Below are 21184 nucleotides of genomic sequence, written 5' to 3'. Positions count from 1 at the left end.
CCAATCCATTTTTTACATAGGGAAATGGCCTCAAAAGACGTAAATCCTGGTGCCATTGCCAGAATCATGACAATGTTCCTTGTTTGCAGCATCTATAGGGGTAGGAGTCAAAAATTCTAAGGACCCAGAGTCCGACGACCATTCCAGCATCGGGCACTGTTCTCTCATCACACCACTCTGACACCACTGAAGTTAAACCTTGATTTTCCAGTTTGCATTAAGTGAGAGGAGAACCAAGCCCACAGTTTATATCCTTACTTGGACAATGAATGGAAAGGGAATGAGGCAGGCAGGAATAGACTTAGTTTTACAGCTCTCAATATGCTGTGTCTTCAGTGCTGTAACCGTAACAATCACCTTATTGTCCCCCATTCTCCACTCCCCAGTTAAGATTAGCACAACTTTTTGCTAAGTGCAATTTAAAAATCTGCTACCCTGGTCTTTTGGCTGTTGCTATTGTTATGATGCATGTCAGTGAAAACACCACTGGCTTTACCGCAAGCTTTCTAGAGAGCAGATAATTTAATCATTCATTAGGATTCTCACTTCCAGGTGGGTCTGAGAGAAAAGTATCATCACTAATAGAGATAATTTTTCCCCTCACCTTCCCAATCAAAACAACATTATAATGTGAGCATTTCCTCCAGTCTTTGAACGAACAAATAGCACCTACTGTAAAAACCCCTTTCAGTTTCAGCTTCACATGACAGCAAATGGATGTTTTCAACAAGTTCTCTATTTGACAGCCTGAAGTATCTTTCAAGTTGTCTGTAGCAGTACCATCAGTTGTTGTAGGTTCATTATAATGGACTGAAATGCCAATATTTACTACAAAATAATTAGGAAATATACATCCATACATTTACGTCGCTGACTGTAATATACTGATTTCTAGAGACAGACATAAAGCATTGGTCTAGCATTGCATTATCTGCACTACAAGTGAGCATTTAGATGCAAAACAGGATATTGGAACTTCCTGTTTCTTTAGGGTTTCCTACAAAAGGATAACTACAACCGTTCATTATGTTACCAAGTCAACACTGTCTCTAAAAAGCATGCTTTTCTAGGGTAAAAAAGCAAAACCGTTAGGCTCTGCCTACAGAAAAACAGTTTCTGCATCACTCCAGCAACTGCACCATTTAAGCATGAGATTAGTGCTTTTCAAGTTCAAACTTGATCAGGGTAAGAGATGGGAGACAGTTTAAATGCATTGTGCTATACCAGGTGGAACTGTGGGAATAATTGACTTTTCAGATTGCAGGCAGTTCTGGGGGGGGAATCTGTGTGTGTCAAAACAAACTGAAAATGTTGGTGAAGTGAAAAATGTCAGGTATTTTAATAAAAATAAGGCCTAGAGTAACAAAAACTGAGGAGGAGGTAATGTCATTTATAGCCTGGAGAGCACTCACCTGGGATGGGAGAGAGCCAGGTTCAAATCTCTGCTCCAACCACATCTTAGGCAAATGCCCTAACCACTAGGTTATTGGCTATTTTGGGCTCTCTCTCTCAATCTCTCCTGTTGAAGATGTTCCACTTGGTATAAATAAATAGTTGCTGGAGCAGGGACTGGAACCCAGATGTCCCTCCTCACAGATGGTGAGAGAGCCAGTCATTCTCACTCGTTTTTGCCGGCTCAATGACTATTCGGGCATTTTATCCTTTCTCCATAGACTCAAATCATCAAGAGTCTAGAGGGAAGACATTCTCTTTTACTAATTTCTGGGCTCTCGCTCTAGGAAGACCCGCTCTACAGTCAGTTCTATATCCTCTAAGGCCCAGGTTTTTCTTCGGTGGGATAACGAGGAAGGGGGCAGAGAGACATTTCTTCAAAACACCACACCTCGAGGGGGCTCAAACTTGGCACCGAAAACGGTCGGCATGTCTAATTTTGAAATTTTTAGCCCGAGCCTCCTTAAAAGGGACCCAAGGGTGCTCGTGTTAAATCCTGCAACTCAGGGACTCGCGTTGGGGCCTGCTCAGAGAAAACCAGAGCCTGACGTGAAGCCCCTGCAATGCCATTCCCATTCAGGCCTACCAGGCTAGGATATGCGGCGCAGCAACAATAGGCAAGCAACAAAAAAGCTGCCGGTAGGTAGGCCAGATGCATGTTTCAAGGAGACCTTCCACTGCGAGGAAGAGCTCTCTTCCCAAAACACTCCCAGTCACCAGGCCCTCTCCACACCCACTGTGCCCTTTGTACTTCCAATTAAGTAACAAAGCATTTTACCAAAATAGGTCTTTTCAGTACGTTGCTTCTCTAGTGGAAGGTCTGCCGATCTTCAATAGTCAACACCTTTAAGGGGGAAAAGAGGGAGAAACAATTTACTAGCTGGACACTTCACATTATATCAATGCATTTAACGCCTGTAATGGTAAGGTTACAGATGTAACTTGGAAGTGAAGAGGTCTGCCAAAAAGATCTTTCAAGGACTCAGGTTTAAACATCAGTTCTGAAAGGGAGAATGAACTGGGAGGGAGGGCAGGTTATTCCAACCCAAGACGCTTGGTGGGATGGTGATAGTTATTTTTATTCTATTCATTTTTCCATAGTGTAACAGCGGTTTGAATAGGAGGGCTGAGGTTTCAGGGTTACCGACAGAAATTCCTCCCGCTTGTCTCCTTCCTCATATAAATATGCCCTGCCTGGTCATGAGCAGCTGGGGATGGTTGATGGGTGTACTGACCAATCAAATACGGAATTCCAATTCACTAGGCTCAGAAGGAAGTTACAGTAGGTTTAGCTTATTTACAAGGCTTTTGAATTCACTTGGGCGAGGAATGTTGCAAGAGGAAAAACCCATCAAATATACATTAGAAAATGAAGCTCTGTTCTTATACGTATATGCAGTGTGTGTGTCACCGGAACATGTGAGGGTGTACGATGCAACACTTTTCGTGGCCCTCTGTCGGGAAAGCCTGCATAGCTCAGTTATGATAATGCAACCACTCTGAACTCCTGCTACTGAAACTGCAATATCGTGCTACAGCACCGCATCACATATTCTATTTTCTATGCGTTGTGTGACGCGCACAGAGACACATTCGTACATACGTGCACACGTGAAGCTGTATAAGGACGTTATGAGAAGACAGTTTAAGAAGCAAGCTCGAGATCTGAGATTTAAGTTGTATAAAGCATTGTCAAAAGAGGCATATAACTACAACAGGCCTTGGACTCTTCTGCCTGAATTGCAGAGTGCAATACATTCTATTCGATTTCGATCTGAAAGGTTGTTTGTTTCCCTTGGGGAAGTAAGATCTTCAGCCAGCAGTACACCCACAGTTTCACCATTTCACTGCTTCCTGCCAAAGCCACGGAGCAAGCACTGCTTAATAGTTTAACTCCTGTGTTGATTTAGGAGTCAGAAAGGAGTTCTCTGCATTACAGAGCCTGCCTACCGTACAGAGGACGATGTTTACACGAGCTAATCTACGTATAAACTGACAAACAGTTGTGTTTTGTGGCTAGCAGTGAACGGCTGTGACACAAAAACGCAGAGAAGAGACGGAGGAAACAAGATAGCTTTCCTGTGTAGCTCTTTGCGTGGTTCACAGAATACAGTGCAAGTTCATTTAAACTTTAGACTTGCGCCTGCTCGCAAAGCCGGAGTTATTTCAGAGTAGAAACTGTTCGGCCATGGTAAAATGAACTGTGCCAAAGTGCCATGCTACACAGCGCAATGGACTGTACGGTGCGGGCTTTTTTAAGCCAATGAACATTGGCTGTGACCGATTTTGGGTAAATTTGCGCAGCTTCATTGTGAAAAACCTTTCATCAGCTGCTACCATTTAAATGCTGTGTCCGACCTTAGAGGAACCTGCATTACAGTGATGACTGGAGCGATCCCAGTCTATTCCACAGGGCAGATCGAGTAATTTGTATTGCAGCTATGTCTAGACGCCGCAACCACACTCAGATACTCATCATTCTAGGTACTGTCCAAAGATGCCGCAGGAGACGCTTCCTAGCCCAATGAATTTACAGGCTGAAGGCACAAGAGAGAGAAAACGGGAAGGAGGAGAAACAGAGGCACAGAGACAGAAAGTGACTTGCCCAAGGTCATACAGCAGATCAGTGGCAGAGTTGAAGGCAGCTCTGCTGACTCCCAAGCTAATGATCTATCCACTATGCCACCCCAAGCAGATGAAAAGTGCTCCTGTATACACATACAAAGCATTCCTTCATAGTGACACGGCACTCTTAGGGTTGCAAAACAGTTCAGTTAAAACCCAATGGGTTCATAGGATCATAAGCTCTGTTAAAGATTCACCTGATGGGGTGAAGGTCTCCACAGATGCTTGGTGTCTGTTCAAAGGGATACTTTTGGAAAGTCACTTTAACCATTTTTGCATCGGGATATAAAACGTTTACTTTCCACCACATGACAAGCTAGACACGTTCCCTCTTTTCCCCACCACATAATTTAAAGAGGCAGAAAGGAAACTTGGCGTGTAAACAGTCCTCATGGAGAGGCAAGCCCACGAGCAGATGTCACATCAGGTGGGCCACAAAGGAGGGCAGGTTTCGTAAAACAGGCAGCAGGGTGCCCTTGCCTGCACTGTCTACAGGCTGAAGACAGAACTAGAGGGAAAAATACCGACTCTTTGCCATCCCTTAGGGAGACCCGTACCCGCACTCACAGAGTGATCAGTCCAAAGTCTGTGAATTCAGCCCCCTTCAGGGAGGCCCCTTCCCCTTACCAGGACAGCCTCCTCCCTTTATATCCAGGTCCCCTGTGATTATTAACTGCAGGTGGAGGTCTCTCCCTCCAGGTCTGATGCTTCTGGCAGGTGTTACTGATTTAACTGGTCTCCAGGCCAGATCATTAGCCCCTTGCTGCCTTGATCCAGTGCGGTGCTTGTGCACCCCATCACAGTCCAGAGCTGGGGGGAAGAGGGGGGGAGGAGGAAGGAATTAACCCTTTCACGAGTGTTTGAAGCTTGCAGAGTGTGCGTAGCCAGCAGAAAGCATCAGCAAGCCTGAGCTCGCACTTTGTGACACACACACATGGGAAAGTGCAAACTGCTGAGAATGTACAATAGCCACTGACTGGTGCCAGCTTGCGCTACCTCTGAATGTCTTCTCTCCTTTCTCCCCCCCCTTCCCCCCAGCCCCTTTTAACTTCGGGGCTGCTCATAGTGGTGGAGTCGAGCACATGCACACGTGGACAACGGTAAAGGTAAGCACCTTTGTAAACGTTGGCAGGATTGGGGGCTGCCGTTGCAAAAGTTATCAGAAAAAAATGAAGGCAGCATGTTAGTTACATTTTCCACGGCAGTGCTCATTTAGTTATGGTGCCTTTTTTAGTCTTCTGAAACCTGTAGGTGCGCATGTTACTGTTTATGTTGTTAATTAAACCTACAGGAGGTGGGATGGTTCTGTGAGTGAGGGGCCTGACTTCTCAATGTCTTGACTGATTTCCCTAAGCAAACAGCAATGTTATAGGGCCATATATTCCTGTCCAGACTCCCTGAATAGCCTCCCTGGAGTTACACACGAGTAGGATTTGCCTTGGAAGATGTTTTTTAGCTCTCTCTTATCTGAAGAAACTCGTAGTTCAGTGATCAAGGAGGCATCAGAAGTAAAAAAAGAGTGACAGAAAATTGATGCCTTTTGTACCTTAGTCAAGAGCTGTTCACCATGTGGTGAACGCCATGTCCCATTTGATGGCATATAAAAAGGTCTTGCTGCTGATCTGCAGCTCGTCTTCATCTTCATCATTCCACCCTAATCCTACAATTTAACATGCAGACAGACCCCAGCCGGCTCCACGATGCACCGTGGCAACTCAGGATGAGGCTGTGACAAATCCCAGGAGATGATGGCCAACCAGAGAGTGAGGCTGATCGGGAGAAGGGGGGGGGGGAAGGAGATACTCAGAACGACAACTCATACAAGTCACCGCGACATCTCAGGCAGAAACCGGGATTAATGTTGACTTGAAACTAAACAACATGTTTCATTTGCATTTTCCTGGTTGAAAATTGCACATATGCCAAGCATTTCCCATGGGAAAACTTCTATGTCAGTGGAACCCCATTTTCCAATGGGAAAGTGTTTAGTTTGAGATTTTTCTTCCAGCCCCAATTGTAAGTTGCAGGATCAGGGCCTCAGAAGGGGACATTTCCAGATGGAAAATATTCCTAAAGAACAGAATATAAATATAAGCGTGTTTTTCTTTGAGACGTTACTGACGTGCCTTTCAAAGTGCACAAATGGACATGAAATTAAAAATGTAGCCGTGACAGAAATGTACTTCTGAGCACCGGCTATCAATGAGAGAGGGGGGCGGAGTGGGAGAATTGCAAATAAGTTATGTGAAAGAGCTCCCTGCCACAGGAAAAGAAATTGTGATATGAAATAAAAGCAATCAGGAAAAACACTATAGTAGAATCTCAGAGTTACGAACTCACCGGTCAGCCACACACCATATTTGGAACCAAGCAGCAGAGACAAAAAAAAAATAAAAAAAGCAAAAAGCAAACAAACAGTACAGTGCTGTGTTAAACATAAACTACTAAAGAGGAAAGCAGCATTTTTCTTCTGCATAGCAAAGTTTCCAAGCTATATTAAATCAATGTTCAGTTGTAAACGTTCGAAAGAACAACCATAACGTTTTGTTCAGCGTTACAACCAACCTCCATTCCTGAGGTGCTCGTAACGTTGAGGTTCAACTGTATCTCCTCCATTCATGGGATCTCCCAAAGCTAACAATGGCTCTATTCCTCATTTACGAATTCTGCAGCGAGGGATGCTTTCATTCACTTTTCCCTGATCACGTACAAGCGTGGGGAAGCAGAGGGTTAGAATGCAAATCCCAGCACAACGCAGACTGTAGCTTTCGCGCTCATCAAAGCATCAATACTTCCTTAGCGCTTAGATAGAGACAAGAAAGGCTGGTAGGTGCCATACTGTGAACCTCGCGCCCGCTCACAGCTTGGGCTGTCACCCCGGGAAGGGTGGGAGGGCTCCAGCTGCCACCCGGGCTGCCGGCTCAGAGCCCGGCTGCCACGCAGGTTTCTGGCTGCGTCCAGGCTCCCTGCCCTCCGTGGGAAGACTGGCATGGATCTCCCCGGGCCGTGAGCAGGGAGCCCAGAGGAGCAGCCGTGTTTCTGGTGGAGAGTTGCACACAGAGCTGAGAGCCCGGGCTCTCAGCCCCCCACCTGGCCCCTCTTAAATCAGTGGAAGCGCTTGTGATGACGACCTGCACCGTCGGCAGAAGGAGGGTAGTGTGGACACAAACCGCTGCAGAGCTGCAGTGGCTGTAAGTCAACTTCACCTAGGTCGATTTAAGTCTGTAGTGTAGACATGTCCCTAGTGTGGAACTCCACCAAACGCAGCACGTTTCCTGAAGTTGTGCCTGGGGCCTGGGATTTTGCCCTAACTAATTCATCTTCACACCAAATATTTGTATTAGAAGTTTCTAAATGCTAATCACAGACTACCCACCATGTTTAAATACCCAGCCTCCAAGCCACAATTTGAAATGTACACTTTGAATTGGATACGCTTGGGATTTAAACTGCTACTTTGACAACACCAAATGTATGTCTTCAGACCTTCTAATTCTCATCCGTTCAGTTTCACTTTGGAGCTTTTCCGACTGTCAGTTTGGACATGATTTTCAAAACAACCAGCCACAATGACGCACGAGCGCACACCTCCAGGAAGCTGTGGGACTCTCTTTGGTCAATAAGATGTTCAAATACAAGAGTGCTCAATTAAATTAAAAGGCAACCAAGTACAGCTGAAGAAAAGGAACATTTTTTTCATGCATAATTAACCTGAGGAACTCAGCATCACTAGATATCATTAAGAGCAAGGAGCTTTCTTGATTAAACAAGGGGAGACATTTAAATAGAGAACAATGCAGCTACAGTTGCATTAGACAAAGGAACAAATGTAAGGGCTATAAACCACCAGGTCCGAAGGAATATGCCAACCACTAATGGGTGTCTGAAAGAAACTTCTCCTATCATCGGGTTATTTCATAATGATCCCATCAAGATTTTTTGCACCTGCTTCTGAAACATCTGGTGTTTCACCAGAGACTTTCAGAGACAGAATACTGAACTAGCTGGACCTTTGGTTTGATCCAAATATGGGAAATATGATATGGTCCAAATGCAATTGGATAACAGCTACCATTCAGGGGACTTGCAAGTAGATTTGTGCAGAAACTGTAACACAGAGGTTATGATTGCAGAGTGTGTGCGCGCATGTGTGTGTAGTTAGGTAACCCAACTGTGTTACTGGGTTTTGCCCACACAACTTCCCTGCTTGTTGTTAGACAAGACCCCATCTATTATCTTTAATGAGATTCTCATAGCACAAATGGAGTAATTATGCAGGCAGCATTTTCCAGAGGTTAACTAGGGACCAATTTAAATCGGAGCCAAAGGGAAGTCAAGAGAAAATCCAAGACCAAAAGTTCACCTGACTCTTAATAAAACTTATTAAGCAACCACTTAACTTCGCAGCAGTTCCTGAATCACAGTGTGGAATGAACTTTTTTATATCTATATAGTTTTATTATCTGTATTGTATATCAAATTATGTTTTATAGAAAGGAATTTTTCTTGTTTGCAGAGAAAAGAAACCTTTTAGTGAAATTGACAACGGCACCCAGACAGCTCCTTATATCTGCAGCTTAATGATGCACACGGGTTTTGGATAATGGGGTTCTTGCCTTGGAGACCACAGGTTAATGACAGGATACTGATTATTTCCATGATAATGATGTTTATAAAGTATAGTATATAGGTGCCATCTCCCTGTGGCATTACACTTTAATTACAACTGTGTATTTCTCAGGATTGTTTTGTTCCTTGTCTTAAGCACACAGGGATTGTGGATTATTTATTGCTTTGTTTAATGGGCTGGATTAATTTGAAAAGCTCAGATACAAAAAAAAAACAAACCTCAGATTCTTTTGCAGGTCCTAAAACTTTCCAACTGAGTTCACCTAGCCAGTACCTAGGCTCGGAAGAGCTAACCAACTAATTGGAATTTTCCAATTTATTTTTTTTTAAAACTGAATAAGAGCACTTGGTATATTTGAGCAAAATTTTCCTCTTTGATGCTTTTTTTGGCTCCAGAACTGCAATTTGGCCACTCGTGCTCAGAGAAAAAATATTTTCATTTGAACAGAACTTCACTCCTCTAATGGCTAGACCCCTTCGACTGATTTCAAGCCTAAACTTGTTGATGGCCATGTTGTCTATTTGGAAGGGCCTTGGTTTGATTCCTCCTTCCTCATGAGACATTTGTACTCAGTCCATCATTTTAAGACTAAAGCAGAAAAGCTATTTTCCCACAATTATTATAAACGGTTTGTTTCTGCCTTTCTTTCGTATTGTACTGATGCCAGCATCTTCACACAGGTGAATGGTCGTCATATCCCATTGTTCCTCTTCCCAATGGTAATAAACTCTACATTATGCAATATTCCTGCTGCTTCTTTCCACTCTTACAGCCGTCATTTAGCGGGCACTAAATTTGGAAAATGCCTTTTTCTAGAGTGCCCCATGATGGTACCAACTCATGTGCGCATGCAGCAAGCGCAGATCTTAAAGTCTAATTTCATTTTGTTCCCAGATCACTGGAGAATTTTTTACATCAATGGTAAGATTAATTTACCAAGTTGCCTGCTACTCCCTATCCAATACAAGTCTGTAGAGTGTTGAGATGCACTGAGCTACTATTGCTAAGAAGAACTGTACCGTTACCCAGATCTTCCCCTCTAGCAGAAAACAGAGATGGCTAGGGGAAAGGTAAGCGGGTCTTGAAGTCAATGGAGCTCTGCTGATTTATATCAGGTGAAGATCATGCCCATGCTCAGGGCTCCAGCGAGGCAACTTCACGGTGCATTTTATAGAGCAAACCCTGCTGTTCCGAGCGGTCGGCATGACATGCTGCAGTTAGTCCTTTGAGTCCTGCCCTTTTCCCTGGCCCTACAGAGCAGATCTGTCCCCAAGGAGGTGGGGGAGTGGCAGTGACCAGAGGAAATGCGACTGCACAGCTCTTTTCCTCTCTCCTGGCCCTTCTCCACACAGTCTGGGAAAGCTGGCTCCTCTCCGCAGTGTTAACGGGTGGGATAATATGGGTCGATGTGACTTAAAAGTTTCTTGGGACTGCTGGGGCTTGGACCACACCATCCCCTGGGGACTGTCCAGAAAGGACAGGTGGCTTGGTCTCTCCCACCAAGGCAATGACTCCAGATTTCCCTTCCTGCGCACTGCTCTGGGAGCATCTGCAGCTTCCTTCCAGGCAAGGCTTCCTTTCTCACCCATTGTTTGCTGTGGGGTTATTTTTGTGGCTGTGGGCCGTTACAAAGCAACTTATTCATTGCACGTGGGGGTGGGTTGTTGACAAACTTCCTGTCTTTATTCATCAGCGTGGCCACTCAACTACCCTCTATATCTCCACTGCAATCACTCTGGATTGACACCTGTGTAAATGGGATCAACACCTGGCCCATGGTGTACGGAGAGTCCAACAGTAATTATACAACCTTCCCGATGTGGAGGTTTTTTCCCCCAGAATTCAAGGTTCCAGCCCCCATCTTCCATCTAAGGACTGGCTCAGCTAACCCGGATACCTCACCCGTTGTGATCACGTCTAAGGAGGGAGAACAGTCCATGGTTAAGCGCACCAGCAGAGCTCAATTTCCTGCTCCTGGGTGACCCTGGCAAAATTAATTAGGACCAGGCTGATTTCAATGGGAGCAAGGAGCCTGAATGCTTTTAAAATCCCACTAGGTCCCTACCCGCGTCTTTCGGTGCCCAAATATCTTTGCAAATCCAGCCCTTAGATGTTTTCTACACACAGAAGTTTTCTAGATGCACAAGATTCTTATAGCAGCCTAGCTAATTTCTGCAAGGACTGATCTACAGAGGGTTGTGCTGGTAGAATGATTTCAGTAATAATAAAAAAAAATTTTTTAAAAAAATCACGCTTCTCACTGAAACAGTTATAAAACTGTGTCTAGACCAAGCCCTGATCTCTCAGCTCCCTGTCTGTAAACTGGGGATAACACCACCGGGCTGTCTGGAGGCTAAATACATTGTAAATTGGTGAAGTACCTCGGCCCCTGAGACAGATATCCCACCAGAGCCGCATTGCACAGAAATAATGGCGCTTGTCAACCTCAGAAGTGAGCTGTGTGTGTGAGAGAGAGATTTCCCCACATGCCCCGCAGGATCAGGAGTGACCACGATACTCCAGCAACTTCAGAGCCAAAAGCAAATCCCAGTTCCCAAACCTAACCCTCCCACAATACCACCACAACCACCCCTCAAAGTCCAGGCCCGTCCTGGTAAAGACACGATTGAGAGTACCTCACCTACTTGGATGGGAAGCTTGGAAACCATGGTGATGAGGCTAACGCAAGAACAGAGAGAGATCTGATACAACAGCTATAAATACATAACTGAATACATTACTAGTTTTAATCCACCTACAAAATTTCCCACACTATCATCTCCCTCAGCCGTGGGAATCACTCATAGTAACGGTTGGGTTTTTTCAGTAACACCATAGACTCGTAGGAGTGGAAGGGACTCGAGAAGTCATCTAGTCCAGTCCCCTGTACTCATGGCAGGACCAAGCATTATCTAGACCATCCCACACAGATGTTTGTCTAACCTGCTCTTAAAAATCTCCAATGATGGAGATCCCACAACCTCGCTAGGAATTATTCCAGTGATTAACCACCCTGACAAGAAGTTTTTCCTAATGTTCAACCTAAACCGTCTTTGCTACAGTTTAAGCCCATTGCTTCTTGTGCTGTCCTCAGAGGCTAAGAACAATTTTTCTCCCCCCTCCTTGTAACAACTTTTTATGTACTTGAAAACTGTTATCATGTCCCCTCTCAGTCTTCTCTTCTCCAGACTAAACAAACCCAATTTTTTCTTAGCTCATGTTTTCTAGACCTTTAGTTATTTTTGTTGCTCTTCTATGGACTTTCTCCAATTTGTCCACCTCTTTCTTGAAACATGGCACCATGGACACAATACTCCAGCTGAGGCCTAATCGGCATGGGAAAGGTTCCCTCTAAAATCAGGAGCTCATAGTTTGAAGACATTTTTTTATTAACCCTCCTCCAAAAAACAAAAACCAACTCTGACCAAGAAAAAGAAGAAAAAAAAAAGCAAGGGGACAAATCTCTCGCAGGAGTAATTTGGTGCAGTTCTACTGACTTCCGCACAGCTGCAGATCCAGCCCCAGGCACGAAAGATTTTATGATGTCCAAGTTACATGTATTTCATTATTTTCTTAAAGGAAAACAAAATGAAACAAATTAAAAATTGTGCCGAAGGGCTGCCTTAACTGAGACAAAGGTTTTGATTCATAAACCGCGATTAGTGTTCATAAACTCCAGTTCAGGATTGTTTCTTTGTAATGCGTATTTGTGGGTGGTTTAAGAGGCGGTGTTTCAATTTTGAAAAGCAATTCTGAAATTGGAGGGGAGCCAGCAAAAAAAAAAAAAAAAATAGAGTGGTAATGACAGTTTCCATAGAAATGAGTTCATTATCATGCTAGGATCTGATATCTTCTGACAACAGGAAAGGGGGTCTGATAGACTGCAATTCAGCTGCTCCCAGGAAAAAGTTGGTTTGTTTATATTTTATATATATATATAATAAAATGCCTTTAAAAACAATAATGTTGTTTTGTTCCTGAGCCTTGTCCCTGGACACGTCTCCCACTTAGGCTGGGATATTCGGCACGCAGAGTGAGGGTTTAAAAGACAATCCTTATGTTTAGAATCTGTTTGGTGATGGTGCAAACAACTGCTTAACGCAGGCCAAAGGGCACTTGATTAGACATCCGGTGAACAAGGAATCGCAGCTACTTCAGAGCGATCTGGGACAGCTCGGGAAGCAGTCCCAGCTTCTCGCTGAATGTCCTGGAAAAGGCAAGCTGTCAAAGCCGGTCCAGTTGGATTGTTTTTAAAGGGCACTATTAGCATTTGCAGATAAACCCTCGCTCCCCCGTGGGGTGTAATAAAGAATCATTAATAAATCTTGGGCATTCCGATTGCAAGTATAGTGCAGCGTACAAAGAGATGTTCTTGTCAAGTTTGGGAGTGGTATCGGCCAAGTGATAAAATGACGATTTATTGGTTTGGGAGAGATACAAAGTCTAGACATCTGGGTACAGGATGCAGCCCATTGAGCCCTGGGGAAACTCGTCCCTAAGGAAGGCAAACGGTGTTTGTCTCTGCTCTACCTCAGGGATGTGCTGCGGGGATCGGGGTGGTGAAGCAGCTTTTCCTGTACACTCAGGCCACCAAGGAGGACAGCTGGCAGAGGAACTCCTTCACTGGGACAGCAACGGACGTCTCTTGCCACCCTGGAAATGCCCCTTTGTGCACCAGTGACACCTACTGATGCTGCCATCCATAAAGGGAGAGGCAGACGTTTCCCCTGGATGGCCATGGCATTCCTACTTGCAAGACCTCCACGTACACTGGATGAGGCCGCACACCTCCTTCCAGTGGCATTTATGCAGCCGTGAGCTTGGCTCAGCATTTGCCTACCCACAAAAGTTGCACAGCTTTGACTACACATAAAGCAATCCGATCACCATAGCACTGACACAGTTATATCGGTATAAAAGGGCTTATTACCATATGGGAAGTGGAATACGCTCTACCAATACATGCCACCTTCATGCTGGTATAACTGCACCCATACTCGGGATTGTACAGGTATAACTATTCTGATAAAAAATAATCACTCTAACTGATAGTCACACCGGTACAAAAACCGCATGTAGATCAGGCCCAAAGATAGTTTGATACTTTGTTCCAGCACGTATGAGACTAAAGCTGGCGTTTTCAAGAAAATCTAAAAGGAGTCAAGCACCTAAATCCCATTGAACCATTGCTGGCCGAGGTCAGCTGACTTGGGCTTGTGGGATTCAGGCTGCTGGTTTTTTGTTGCAATGCAGTCATCATATCTTTAATGCCCAAGCATTTTTTTTTTTTTTCCACTTTTTCCCAATTTAAATGTTCACAGTTGCATAAAATTGTGGGTTTCAAGCTTTTAGTATTTTTTTACCGATGTAAATTTTCACACTTGTGGGAAATTATGGGGAAGAGGGGGCATCAGACAACAACGATTTAATGACAGCAGATGTGGAGATTCAAAAAGTTAAAGCGTTATAACCATTAAAACAAAATGGTCAACATCACCTGTCAACAGGTACAAAGTAAATAACCTTAAATCAAGCTCTGGTAAGTTCTCGAGTTGCATTTTTCTTACATTGCCTGTCTAAATTTCTATCATCACTGATGAACTATTTATTTTGTTGGTGTGTTTGTGTGTGGTGAAATCAACGTTTACCGACATTTCCTGATAAAAATCTAATCCTTCCAATCCTAGTCATATGTAAGTGCTCAGGACTGGAACAAACTATTGATGAAACAGAGTTATTTTTATTTTAAGGAGTTCACATATTTTCCCTCAAGTGTTGGCAAGCAGTGAAGATTTGAGCACGCACAACAGTAACAATATCCTTCCTGTAGTCACATGATCAAAGGCCCAGAAACAGCCACGATATTAAAGTTAATACTGCGGTTTTATTATTGTTTATATTGAAGTAGCGCCTACTGCCCCAGTCCGGGTCTCACAGGGCAAGAGAACAAAAGACAGTCCCAGAGCTAAATTATCAGTGAGCAGCAACACGCAAGTCGATAGGATACTCCGCTATCCTTCCACCTCAAAGTCTCTGAAAATATCTGATTTTAGGAGGGTCTTAATCTAGCAGGCAAAGACAGAACAAGGTCTAATGGTTAGAAGTTAAGTTAGAAATTGTCTAATGGGAAATAAAGAGAAAAGTTTTAAACGGTGAAGATAAGTAACTTTTGGAGCAAGGTAAAAGGTACATTTGGAGTCTTTAAATCCAGATGGGATGAATATGCTCCAAGCTAAAGATACGCTTCAGTTCAACCACAAGTTACTGAGCTTGATATTGTTCCCTTATGTCGTGGGGAAGAATAAATAATTCCTTCCCCGGCAGCAACTGCTGCGTGAAATTCTGTAACCTGGGTTATGCAGGAGGTCAGACTAGATGAGCATCGTCCCTTCTGGCAGAAAGTATCTATGAATCTATATGGCCTTGAGAGACAGAGTGGGAAAAAATGTTGAGGAAATCAAAGTCTGAGCTATACGTATGGCAGAATATATGGAACACGGCTCCAGGAGGAGACCCATTCCAGCATGAAATATACAAACAGAACAGGTCAGAGGACTCAAGACTATGAAGACCTGCAAAAAAAGAGAGAGAAAGAAAACATACAGATAGCACAAAATACCTTTGACGATTCTAATTTACTTATCTAGTGCAAGGGCGTGCATGGAACTTGGGAGGTGAAACAGAAAGATAAGGACTCTGAGTTGGATTGCTTACAATCTCCAGGGTGCAGATTTCACAATTTTGTTTTCTTAAAGTCCCAGCTCCTGTAGTCGTGTGAATGTGTGAGAACTGCAGTTTTCATGGGAAAAAAAAAAAGTTTCTAGCCCTCTTGGTTCCAGAGAAAAGCTTGTGTGACCTGAATGCCTCCTAAAGACAAACAGAATCCAACGTTTATTTATTTCTAAAATCACATGACTTCTCAGCCAATCTCATTATTCTGGGGCAGGCCTAACACATGATATTTTAAACACCTAAGGTTGCCAACACTGCGATCTAAAGTCAGACCAAAGACAAAAAACAAACTGATGAGACACATAAGGAATTGTAGATTAGGAGAGTAAAAACCTTAGAATCAGAGGATATAGTTCAGCTCTTGGAGAGACACAGACCCACAGCAACAGACATGGAAGCTGGTTACAGCTTGAATTTCAGTTATACTCAAACTGCCTTGGGCCTCAGACAAAATTATCAAAAGTGCCTTAGTGATTTAGGAGCCAGCGTCCCATTTTCAAAACTGATTTAGGCCCCTACGATCCTAAATCTCATTGACCATGAATGGGATTTACACTCCTATATGCCTTTGTCTACACACAGAAGTTTCAGCAGTTTAACTTGGCTTGATTATTTTGCACACTCCTATTTCAGTTTAGCTTAAACTGGTTCCTAATTGACATAAGCTACATAGATACAGATCAGGTGTGTGTACACTGCACGCCTCTTTTGGCAGTGTGTAAAGTACATACACACGTAACCCCCCTAGCATGGGTATAAACAGCAGTGTAGAGCGTGAGGCACGGCTTAGGTGAGCAAAGACACACCTGACGGGCATGGGTGTACACACCTACACTCTACATAGATACCCACACCGTTTAGGTGGGTCTTCACTCATCCAAGCCTGTGCCTCCCTGTCTACACTGTTAATTTTAGCAGCGTTGTGTCCCTCTGCCTCAGCCTTTCCCCTCCTTGGGAAGAGACTACCCCAATGAGGAAAGGCTCTGGTAGGGGGAAGAAGCTTTCCTCACTGCTTCCCCCTGCCAGATCCTTTCACTGACATTTGTAGCTATACCCCACAGGGTGGGTGCAGCAGACTTTTCACTGTGGCGTGTAGCTACACGTACCCCACGGTGGCATGTAAGGTGGATGTAGGCCAAGGATGTCCACACCGCCTTTGGCGCCAGCTTTACTAAATTGAGTTTAAATTGCACCTTTAGTTAGACCAATGCAACTTTACAAGTCTCTATACTCACACCCACCTACTCAGCTCCCCCAGATTTGGTCCAAGGAGTCCCCCCCCCCCACACACACACACAGCAGGAAGTGTAGCAGGAAAAGCCACTAATGAGATGGAGAAAGCAAAGGGGAATACAAAGCAGGGAGTGGAGAGGAAGAATAGTTGAGTGGTTAAGGCACCAGCCTGGGCCTTGTGAGAGCAGAGTTCAATTCCCAGTCCCTTCCCAAACTCCCTGCGTGACCTTGGGTAAGTCACTTGGTCTCTATGCCTCAGTTCCCCCTCTGTAAGTGCTGCTCACAGGGGTTTTGGGAGGCTAAACACATTAAAAACCAGGAAGTACTTGGATATTATGCAAATGGGGACCATATAAGTATGGTAGATAAGAGTGTGGAATTCGACTGGCTATTGAATAACTATGCCACCACCACCACCAGGCTAATGGAAGTGTGGGTGGCTAAAAAATGTAACAGTGCAGGTGATAGAATCTCTGTTTGCCTTCTCCGAATGTCAGGCTATAAAAATACATGTTCCGTAAGACAGGGACCCTGCAGAGATGTCAGCTGCGATTGCTCTCAGCTGGCGTGGGGCTGACACATCTGCCTGCAGCCCGATTCTCAGCGACATGTGAACTCATCGATTGGAGAAGAGCTTTTCGAACTCAGCAGTGCAGCCTCAAGACACAATGGCCACACCGCACCTTCGGGGTTTTGTTTCAAGTTTGGGGTCAGGGGTTCAGTACAGACACGTTACCTGGCAAGCTGCTGGCACCACGCTGAAGGCAGAACGCTCCAGCTGTGTAGGAGAGGCCTAGAAATCACCTTCTTTATTCTGATTTCTAAATTAGCCTTTTACTAAATGTACATGGAAAAGAAAACCCAGCCCCCAGAGGAAAAAAATAGAATATACAGTAAATAACATCAGCCCTTCCCTTCCCACATATCTCCCATTGAGAACAAACAATGGTAGAGGATCACACACGTAGAATAGGCAGGGTCTCGCTTTATCTGCCCTCATCAGTTTTAGGCCTCTGATTCAGCAAAGTACTTAAGCACATGCACAACTTAAGCACGTGTGTCATCCCAGTGACTTCCTTGCTGCCCTCTCAATCATTACCCAAAACATTTAAACGCTGGAATAAATTCTGCTTTGTGGAAAGGCAGGTGTGAGTCAGGCAGGGGTGGAAGCCCATGAACGATATCCCTCATACCCAAGTATTACGTTACTGGGGCGCAGGGCCCCTTTGAATGTTAGGGAAATTCAGATCCACAGCCAGAACCGTCACGGTTTAGCTCCATTTCTGCTCTGTATGCGTCTTGTGTCTGATGTCTACAAGTCTTGGTGCCCCCGACAAGGGAAACGACCAATAATTTGAGTTATATACATCAGACACGCCGCTCTATATTTTCACATGATGCAATAGTTGCAGGCGGCACACTGGTCCCCACAGTGGCGCTGGAGTGGTCTATGGAGTCGACACATTCAGAACATTAACTGATGTAAGCCAAGCCTGATTCTAGTCGCCATTTTTTGTTTTGCTGGGCTGGGCAGAGAATAAAAATAACCAGAATTTCTTCGTCTCATTCTCTCTTAGTACCTTTGTCCTCTGGTCTAAAGCTCTGGGAGCAAACGAAACCTCCCATGTCCCCCCTACTCCCCTTCCCGAAAACACAAGGTCTTTGTGAAAATTTCCCAGAGGAAGCAATAATTAATGAGGTGCCAGCAAGTACTTTAAGCACAAAATCTGATTTACTTTCAGAGCTGTCGGATCTGGATGGAAGTGTGCCCCAAAAGCCTAAATATTTATTCACAGTGCCACAAATAAATACAAAAATAATCCACCGTTCTGTCAGCAAAAAGCCGGCACGTCTAGGTGTGACCAAGAAAAGGAAAGATTCCATTCCGGGGAACTCACGTGGCATCCCATCACACCAGCCCAAAGGTTGCCGCCACCTTCCTTGTGTGCGTGTTCCAGTGACAACAGGTAACGTTAAAGCATGCAAGTGACTTGGATTTTTGTGCTGCAAGGCATCACTTACGCACGTTAATACTTCACTATATGGCAGGGGTGCCCAACCTACGGCCCACCCTAGCATTTCACAAGGCCCGCGGCCTGCTTCAGCACAATATACTAACAGCCAATTCATTAGTGTTTTGTCGTCGCGTTTACATCGTTTCAGTTTACACAAGTGTGTAAACAGACAATACCCGTACATAGGTTGTTTCTATCTAAATACATACCAAATAAGTTGAACTTAAAACATAAATCAATAAAGGTGACTTTAAATCTTATTAAAATATGTAGAATCTCTTTGGTCCACACAAAATTGCGTTTTTGTGTAATAACGCTGGGCACCACTAATCTATGCTCATGTGAGTTATCCCACTGAAGATGCCAATGTTTTAGGGGAGGAAAAGGTCACCACAATACCTTTCTTAAAGGAAAATGAAAACAACTTAAGTGACTAATTTAAACTTAACCATATGCTAAAACTTACCCAGAGGCAAATCAGTAACGGAAGTGCTGAAATACCACTTCACTCTGCATGAAAGGAATAGAAGAATTAAGCTTCCCGCCCCAGAAGCTCCCAGACGGGAATAATGCCTCTTGTATTTAAATAAAAAGCTACGAGTACTTCTGAAAGTTAGCTTGTTGCAAAGAGGAAAAAAAGCAAATGAATGAGACTCATAAATGTTATCTGCTTGCTGTAAGCCTTCCGTTGTTACTGGATCCTCTTTAAGCAGTTACTCTGTGTGCAACACTGGAGCAGATCAGTGATTATCTCAAGAGAACAATTCTTGGGTAAGACTGTATCTAGCTGTCTGGTGACCAAAAACTCACATTAAGGGGTATCTGCAGGGTTTACAGGACTAAGATGAAACCTTTCCTCTGGGTTTGCTGTTAAGTACTTCTGTTCTTGTGTCAGTCTGCTCCATTCTTGTGTGAAATAAACAAGGATTCTGATCTTACTACATACAGCTAAGAAACCCAGCTCTCGGGCCATTATTCCAGAAAATTTTGACCCAAATGAAAATCTCCCCAGGAAATTTCCATTACTGTTGAGGGGATTCCCCCCACCCCCCTATCTTCTTTCCTCTGGGTGGGAACAGCTGATTTCTTTTACTGTCTTTCATTTTCATTTAGGCAAAAAAAGCAAAAATCTTTTCAGGGTAAGCAGTTTTTTTTGTTTCATTTGAAGCATTTGCAGAAAATATCCGTGACCAGGTCTGGTACTGACCTTTTCCTACCGGCTATTTTTGTATGACTTTTGTGCTGCTCAGGTAGTTCAGAAGGCTCACAATTTCAGATGCGGTCGTGCTAGGTTGTGGAGGATATTACAGAGAAAATGCAATACCGAAGGAGCCGGTTTGTACTCCATCTTGATTTTAAAATAAATAAATACAATTTCTATATCCAAACTGTTTTAAAAAGTTAAAGCCCATCATTTTTGTTAGCCACGATCGGAACACTTGTGCAAATAACCTTAAGAAGACTGAACTATCGGAACATAAACGGTGTGTACAGCACCTAGCACAATCAGTCTCCTGATCCGGGACTCTAATTACCGCCCCCCCCCCCCCCCAATATAAACCCACAACAACATGCGAGTGCTCCCCAGATCTTCCAAACGCAAAACGACATGCTGAAAAACACGTCGCTCTGGAATTTTTCTTCATTTTTACAATGCCTGCTGATGTGGAACTATGCTAAATAGAGTGGATGTAATGTGATGAGCTTGCAAGCCTAGGTGTGCGCCTGTTTATGCTGAAGTAGTCGTTTTCCTTGCCCTCTTGGCTCCATTTTCATACCCACGGGTATCCAGGCCAATGTTAATTTCATTCAAGGTTTTGCCTCATTTTGCTACATAGTATGCAGTAGATTGTCAGAGAAACATTCACCCTATTTTATTAACCCATGCAGAACTGAAAGAAAAATAGGATGGGACGGTGCTAAATCGCGCTCAGGGTAAGGGTTGTACAAGGAAACCCAGGACCCAGCGGACAACAGCCCATTTTATTGCTGCTGGAAAAGCCTTCCATACAGATGGGAACATGGTCTGTATTGTGCGCACCTGATATGATCGCACCAGGAAATTCAGCAGGACCCTGACTTCGTAAAACTGGGTTCATAAAAAGAGCGCGTTTTCTCTTGGGCCCATTTTTCACTGGTTGAGCTGCAACGCTGAACTGGGCTCCCCCTTCTCCGCTTCGGAACCAAACACTGGTAGTCAACACCCAAGGCAACTCTGCCAGCAAAATTTGTGACTTACCACTGGGATGTGTTCTCGAACGTCGCTTATCACAGAAAGTGTCCCTGGGACATTTCTCCCCCCTCACTCCGACATTTCCCCTGGCTTATTATCAAACAGCTGCTGTTTTCCTTATTGTCCTGACGACTTTTCCATCTTGCTGTGCCTGGCTGTTAGTTATGAAGGAAAGCAGCTCCCAGACCATTTCCTAAGAGGGGAACCCATCCACCCCAGCTTCACTGCCCTCTGCGTATTGGTGGAGAAGTGACCTTGTTTTCC

At 44.2% G+C, this 21184-nt stretch overlaps 1 protein-coding gene across 4 annotated transcripts in view; it reads right to left on the bottom strand.

Moving 5' to 3' along the window:
- The window catches only part of GNG2 (G protein subunit gamma 2), an 85503-nt gene that overhangs the window by 7761 nt on the left and 56558 nt on the right, over window positions 1-21184 (bottom strand). For all 4 annotated transcript variants that reach the window (XM_067554764.1, XM_067554765.1, XM_067554766.1 and 1 more), the window contains one exon: window positions 2231-2296. The gene's annotated coding sequence lies outside the window, so the exon portion shown is untranslated. The remainder of the gene's footprint in view (window positions 1-2230; window positions 2297-21184) is intronic.

This window comes from Emydura macquarii, unplaced genomic scaffold (assembly GCF_026122565.2).
Source record: "Emydura macquarii macquarii isolate MOO-44397 ecotype Brisbane River unplaced genomic scaffold, CSIRO-AGI_Emac_v2 contig_1551, whole genome shotgun sequence".
NCBI lineage: Eukaryota > Metazoa > Chordata > Testudines > Chelidae > Emydura > Emydura macquarii.
The sequence above is the reverse complement of the archived record's forward strand: the minus strand, read 5'-3'. Positions and strand labels throughout refer to the sequence as shown.